This window comes from Rattus norvegicus, chromosome 5 (assembly GCF_021556685.1).
Source record: "Rattus norvegicus strain SHRSP/BbbUtx chromosome 5, alternate assembly SHRSP_T2T, whole genome shotgun sequence".
In the NCBI taxonomy this organism is placed as follows: domain Eukaryota; kingdom Metazoa; phylum Chordata; class Mammalia; order Rodentia; family Muridae; genus Rattus; species Rattus norvegicus.
The window spans coordinates 109,503,423-109,511,309 of NC_141538.1; the positions used below are offsets into that span (position 1 = coordinate 109,503,423).

The following is a 7,887-nucleotide window of genomic DNA, read 5'->3' on the forward strand; positions in this document are numbered from 1 at the left end:
CAGGAAATGGACAATTTCCTAGACAGATACCAGGTATCGAAGTTAAATCAGGAACAGATAAACCAGTTAAACAACCCCATAACTCCTAAGGAAATAGAAGCAGTCATTAAAGGTCTCCCAACCGAAAAGAGCCCAGGTCCAGACGGGTTTAGTGCAGAATTCTATCAAACCTTCATAGAAGACCTCATACCAATATTATCCAAACTATTCCACAAAATTGAAACAGATGGAGCCCTACCGAATTCCTTCTACGAAGCCACAATTACTCTTATACCTAAACCACACAAAGACACAACAAAGAAAGAGAACTTCAGACCAATTTCCCTTATGAATATCGACGCAAAAATACTCAATAAAATTCTGGCAAACCGAATTCAAGAGCACATCAAAACAATCATCCACCATGATCAAGTAGGCTTCATCCCAGGCATGCAGGGATGGTTTAATATACAGAAAACCATCAACGTGATCCATTATATAAACAAACTGAAAGAACAGAACCACATGATCATTTCATTAGATGCTGAGAAAGCATTTGACAAAATTCAACACCCCTTCATGATAAAAGTCCTGGAAAGAATAGGAATTCAAGGCCCATACCTAAACATAGTAAAAGCCATATACAGCAAACCAGTTGCTAACATTAAACTAAATGGAGAGAAACTTGAAGCAATCCCACTAAAATCAGGGACTAGACAAGGCTGCCCACTCTCCCTACTTATTCAATATAGTTCTTGAAGTTCTAGCCAGAGCAATCAGACAACAAAAGGAGATCAAAGGGATACAGATCGGAAAAGAAGAGGTCAAAATATCACTATTTGCAGATGACATGATAGTATATTTAAGTGATCCCAAAAGTTCCACCAGAGAACTACTAAAGCTGATAAACAACTTCAGCAAAGTGGCTGGGTATAAAATTAACTCAAATAAATCAGTTGCCTTCCTCTATACAAAAGAGAAACAAGCCGAGAAAGAAATTAGGGAAACGACACCCTTCATAATAGACCCAAATAATATAAAGTACCTCGGTGTGACTTTAACCAAGCAAGTAAAAGATCTGTACAATAAGAACTTCAAGACACTGAGGAAAGAAATTGAAGACCTCAGAAGATGGAAAGATCTCCCATGCTCATGGATTGGCAGGATTAATATAGTAAAAATGGCCATTTTACCAAAAGCAATCTACAGATTCAATGCAATCCCCATCAAAATACCGATCCAATTCTTCAAAGAGTTAGACAGAACAATTTGCAAATTCATCTGGAATAACAAAAAACCCAGGATAGCTAAAGCTATCCTCAACAATAAAAGGACTTCAGGGGGAATCACTATCCCTGAACTCAAGCAGTATTACAGAGCAATAGTGATAAAAACTGCATGGTATTGGTACAGAGACAGACAGATAGACCAATGGAATAGAATTGAAGACCCAGAAATGAACCCACACACCTATGGTCACTTGATTTTTGACAAAGGAGCCAAAACCATCCAATGGAAAAAAGATAGCATTTTCAGCAAATGGTGCTGGTTCAACTGGAGGGCAACATGTAGAAGAATGCAGATCGATCCATGCTTATCACCCTGTACAAAGCTTAAGTCCAAGTGGATCAAGGACCTCCACATCAAACCAGACACACTCAAACTAATAGAAGAAAAACTAGGGAAGCATCTGGAACACATGGGCACTGGAAAAAATTTCCTGAACAAAACACCAATGGCTTATGCTCTAAGATCAAGAATCGACAAATGGGATCTCATAAAACTGCAAAGCTTCTGTAAGGCAAAGGACACTGTGGTTAGGACAAAACGGCAAACAACAGATTGGGAAAAGATCTTTACCAATCCTACAACAGATAGAGGCCTTATATCCAAAATATACAAAGAACTCAAGAAGTTAGACCGCAGGGAGACAAATAACCCTCTTAAAAAATGGGGTTCAGAGCTAAACAAACAATTCACAGCTGAGGAATGCCGAATGGCTGAGAAACACATAAAGAAATGTTCAACATCTTTAGTCATAAGGGAAATGCAAATCAAAACAACCCTGAGATTTCACCTCACGCCTGTGAGAATGGCTAAGATCAAAAATTCAGGTGACAGCAAATGCTGACAAGGATGCAGAGTAAGAGGAACACTCCTCCATTGTTGGTGGGGTTGCAGACTGGTACAACCATTCTGGAAATCAGTCTGGAGGTTCCTCAGAAAATTGGACATTGAACTGCCTGAGGATCCAGCTATACCTCTCTTGGGCATATACCCAAAAGATGCCCCAAAATATAAAAAAGACATGTGCTCCACTATGTTCATCGCAGCCTTATTTATAATAGCCAGAAGCTGGAAAGAACCCAGATGCCCTTCAACAGAGGAATGGATACAGAAAATGTGGACAAGACAAGATGGATGAAGCAAAGAAGTGCAGACCGACAGGAGCCGGATGTAGATCGCTCCTGAGAGACACAGCCAGAGTACAGCAAATACAGAGGCGAATGCCAGCAGCAAACCACTGAACTGAGAATAGGTCCCCCGTTGAAGGAATCAGAGAAAGAACTGGAAGAGCTTGAAGGGGCTCGAGACCCCATATGTACAACCATGTCAAGCAACCAGAGCTTCCAGGGACTAAGCCACTACCTAAAGACTATACATGGACTGACCCTGAACTCTGTCCCCATAGGTAGCAATGAATATCCTAGTAAGAGCACCAGTGGAAGGGGAAGCCCTGGGTCCTGCTAAGACTGAACCCCCAGTGAACTAGACTATGGGGGGAGGGCGGCAATGGGGGGAGGGTTGGGAGGGGAACACCCATAAGGAAGGGGAGGGGGGAGGGGGATGTTTGCCCGGAAACCGGGAAAGGGAATAACACTCGAAATGTATATAAGAAATACTCAAGTTAATAAAAAAAAAAAAAAAAAAAAAAAAAGATCAGCTCCCATGAGCAAGCATGTTGTACGATCAAAGACATTGGTTGTTACTCTCTTCTCGTATCTTGTCTCTTAGTGTTTAATTTTGTAGAACAAAGAGAAATTTCCATGGAATAAATGTAATAGAGTTCATTTCAGTGTTTTAAGAAAAAAAAAAAAAGACAGGAGATAAAGGTGAGACAACAATACATCCCAGAATGATCAGAAGGTCATAGCTTCCGAGAGCTTATTATTTCCCGATAACACTTTCTTTCAGATCAGATTTTTTTTTATTTAGGAAAATAAAATCACTATAGACAGAAGATTCAAGAAATTACCATTTTTCTTTTTAAAAAGACATCCAATAAAAAGCAAAACAATCCTAAGCTACAGGGATATTTTCAATGTCTTGAGATTTCTAACGTGCCAGAGGAAGGCATGAGGCTAGAAGTGATCAAGCTGCTAGTGAGCCACAGGATCCAGTGGTTTAAGGATGGGGTGCGGAGATGCTGGGGTGAGACGAGGAATCTGCATTTCAAGGCCAACTGAGGTGCTGAGTGGAGAAGAGATAAGAACAGAGGAAACATCAGTTGGAAGGAAGGCTGTGGTTGGCATGCCCAGAAAGAAAATTTTGTCAGAGGCTAAGGGAGAGGCCAGGGCTATGTGGAGGCTTACAAGATAAACTAACAGGACTCTTGATGTCAAGATGGAGGTGACCACTCACCCAACAGAGACAGCAGTGAAGAAAGCACTTGAAGAGGAAGAGTGTGTTAGCATAAATCTGCAGGTCATAGTGTCTAGATTTCTTAAGTTAGCATCCTGCACATCACAAATGCAAAATGTGTGTTTTATGTGTCTGTATGTCTCCTGTTATATTGTTAATGATACCATTAAACACAAACAGAAAATAAAATAACAGAGGCTTAATTAATTAAATAGAAGACAATCTTTATTGCTGCACCATATAGGGAATTTCCAATCTTTAACTCATATGCATTATATGCCTTTCCTGGATTTATGTATATTTTAATACATTAACATTTAAGGTTGACTGGGAGAAACAAATACAAATTGTGACCCAGAGACAGATTAGAATTTCTGTGGTTTTGTTTCCTGCTTCCAGATTGCTTTAAGCTTCTCTGAAAATCTTTCTTAACAGTTGGTTTTAAAAAACAACCCTCTGTGTGCTAATACCTACAATTATAACAGCTGGTGTTTGCATCAGCTGACAGGACTGAGTTAAACAATGATTATTTTGGTTCCTCTATGGTTTGTGAAGACAACACGCGTTTCAGGAAAGCACTGAGCCTCAGAGAGCACCCACCTAAAACTGAGAACCTTGTCTCCTGCAGCTGAAGTACTAGTCTTGGGATCAAAACCACCAGCCTGGGAGAGTGTGCCCAACCGCATAGCATTGCAGGACATAAACCACAGATAAGATCAAGGTGCTGGCTAAGCTGGAAAAGTCTCAGGAGCTTATGTAGCAGAACTCTGATACATTTTCAGGATTGAAAAAGCAAAATAAACTCTTACCTCTGATACTCAAGAAAGGATATGAAAGTGATATTAATCTGCTTTTTAAATGTCATCTCACACTGAAGAGCTATATTTTTATTTGACTGAATTATGTTTCATCCTTATTTAGTTTTGCATGGGATATGATTTATTATTTTATTTATATAGAAAGGCTAAAGAAAAACGAGAGAAATTTTACTTACTCCCCTCTATGTTTACAGAAACCCCCTCCACATGTGGCGAAATATTATTGACTGGTGAAAACAATGGTTCCTTACACAGAATGACTCAGAACTTCAAAGTTCAGCCACACACTGTCTCAAAACCGTGGCTCCATAGGCTTGAGGCCCATAGAAGAACGTGTTGCTATTCTACTACATTTATTCATCCACCTTGCAAGTAAAGCTGTTTGGGCAAAAGGATACACAGTGACACGCCGTGATACACCACAACTTCCACTGCAAGATGGTTTGTTTTGTTTTGCAGGAGGGTTGCAAGGGTGGATATGAAGGAATGGGGAAATGAGTGGGATTGGGTATATGATGTGAAATTCACAAAGAATCAATAAGTTTTTAAAAAATGAAAATTCAAGAAGTCAGTTAAATACCATAAACAAGAGAATACTGGAGTTATTACCTCGATTATAGTTCAATAGAAAGTATTCAGACTAGTGTCCTAGAAAACAGAAGAAAAAAATACAAGGAACAAATAAAAGAGGTTCCTTTAGACTAAAACATCAACTCAAACATTCCCAGACGGATGAAAGACGCTGCTGAAAGCTCTTTACATAGATGTAAAGAACTCTTTGTACTCGGAGCAGGATAACTACAGAGCAAACCAGCCATGCTTATACATGTTACAATAAAACTGCTAAAAGTCAGAGACAAAGAGAGCATCCCAGGAGCACTTAGAGGAAAAAGTCACATTATCTTCAGAAGGATCAACAGCTGACTTCTCACAGTTTTCAATGGAAACTTTAGAAACCAGAAGAAAATGGACTGACATCTTAGAATGCTAAAACAGAATCTCTGCCAACTTAGAATTCTTCATCTGCAGAAAACAGACATCTAAGACAAGAATGAAATCACTATGTTCAAAGAAACAAAAGAAGAATTTTGCCACGATGAATGAAATACTTTATGGAGTTATTGAAGCAGGAGGGAAATTGTCCCAGGTCAGTTAGGTATTCCAGAAGATATGATTGGCACAAGAAAGGCTAGATAAGCCTACAAACATGTGTGTGTATGTGGTGTATATATATATGGTGTATGTATGTGTGTGTATGATGTATATGTATATGGTGTGTGTGATATATGTATATGGTGTGTGTGTATATGATGTATATGTATATGGTGTGTGTGTGTGTGATGTATATGTATATGGTGTGTGTGACATATGTATATGGTGTGCGTGTATATGATGTATATGTATATGGTGTATATGTATATGGTGTGTGTGTATGATGTATATGTATATGGTGTGTGTGACATATGTATATGGTGTGTGTGTATATGATGTATATGTATATGGTGTGTGTGTATGTTGTACATGTATATGGTGTGTGTGTATATGATGTATATGTATATGGTGTGTGTGTATGTTGTACATGTATATGGTGTGTGTGTATATGATGTATATGTATATGGTGTGTGTGTGTATGTTGTACATGTATATGGTGTGTGTATATGATGTATATATGGTGTGTGTATATGATGTATATGTATATGGTGTGTGTATATGATGTATATGTATATGGTGTGTGTATATGATGTATATGTATATGGTGTGTGTATATGATGTATATGTATATGGTGTGTGTGTGTATGATATATATGTATATGGTGTGTGTATATGTTGTACATGTATATGGTGTGTGTGTATATGATGTATATGTATATGGTGTGTGTGTATGATGTGTATGTATATGGTGTGTGTGACATATGTATATGGTGTGTGTGTATATGTTGTACATGTATATGGTGTGTGTATATGATGTATATGTATATGGTGTGTGTGTGTGTGTGTGTGTGTGTGTGTGCGTGTAAAAGTTCCTGAGAAGTCTGTAGTTCTGTCATTGGATTTGTCTTGTCAAGGGTTCTGGCTCCACACAATCACACACCCACAGTTCCTTCCACATTCATCCTTCTACACTCAGCATGTTTGTTGACAGTTTCCTTTGACTCTAAATGCAAACAACCCTCTCTCCATCATCTACCAAACCCCATGTAGCCAATAGTTTTTGGTTCGAGCTCCTGTACACTTATCATTTGAAGCCTTTCCTGTACGGGGACTACCACCATATCTGACACTTCGCCAGGCCAAACTGCAGGACTTTTTCTTTGAAGAATTATTATTATCCTATCTATGAAGATTTGGGTTCCTCAAAAGTCTTCTCTTATGAGGCACTGCTTACCTTTCATTAGCCTCTGAACTGATGGATCAGAGAGAATGGAAGTGGGTCATGAAGACAAAAGGATGAGGAGGGAGCTTTTATGGTCACATTTAAAAATAGATTTTACAATAGTAAACGGGTTTCTTCAGTGATGGTTGGGAGAGTACCATTACTGCTCTGTCCTTATGCCCACGTAAAGCTAGTTCTGGAGTTTGTCCTGTCAGGTTTGCAAGGTTGGGTGGTAACTCACAGCAACAGATAGAATGGCAGCTAAAGTGCTTGGCATTTCAAAACCCTGGACCTCAGGTGGCAGATTTTAATCCCTAGACAAGGCAGCCGAAAAAGAAAGCATGGATGTCAAAGATGAATGTTTTTCTGTGAAGTACAAGGTGATGAAGAAGTATGACAAAAGCAACAGGCTGATCTGTAATGACGTGGAACCTATGTGACTGCCTGGAGAACTGTCTGGGATGCATCTACCCATGTCCCAAGTGCAACTCCCACAAGTGGGCTGGAGTGCTGGGTCTATGATGCCATCATCACCGAGTCTGGCAAGCTCGTCAGCACCCTGCCATTTAGTGTTCCTGACTAGGAGATATTATGCATAGGTCTCTCTCTCTCTCTCTCTCTCTCTCTCTCTCTCTCTCTCTCTGTGTGTGTGGGGGGGGGTGGGTGGCGTGCATACGTGCGTGCATGTGCATATATGTACTTGTTTGTTTTGAGACAGGGTTTTATTCTGTAGCTCAGGCTGGCCTTGAACTTATGGCAATCCTCCTGCCTCAGCTTCCCAAGTTGTATTAATTTAGGTATATTACATCATGCCTGGCTTCTGTTTCTTATACATACATACATGTGTACATACATACATACACACATACATGCATATGTATGTATTGTGAATGTATCTACTATATATTATATATGTATAGTTTTAAATCAAACTTCCTTCTTTTGGATAAGTGTTAGTGTTTGGGCAAAATATTCCTTCAAGCTACAGATGGATGTAGAATAATTGTGTAGGCCCTCTCAGGTTCCTCAGCTCATGACCAAAGGCTGCAAGAGTGGATGATCAGTCTCCCTCAT

General features: G+C 39.4%; 1 pseudogene; it reads left to right on the forward strand.

Moving 5' to 3' along the window:
• The first annotated feature begins 7,154 nt into the window (after nucleotides 1-7,154).
• LOC134487078 (ARL14 effector protein-like) lies at nucleotides 7,155-7,396 on the forward strand (annotated as a pseudogene).
• Nucleotides 7,397-7,887: the final 491 nt, after the last annotated feature.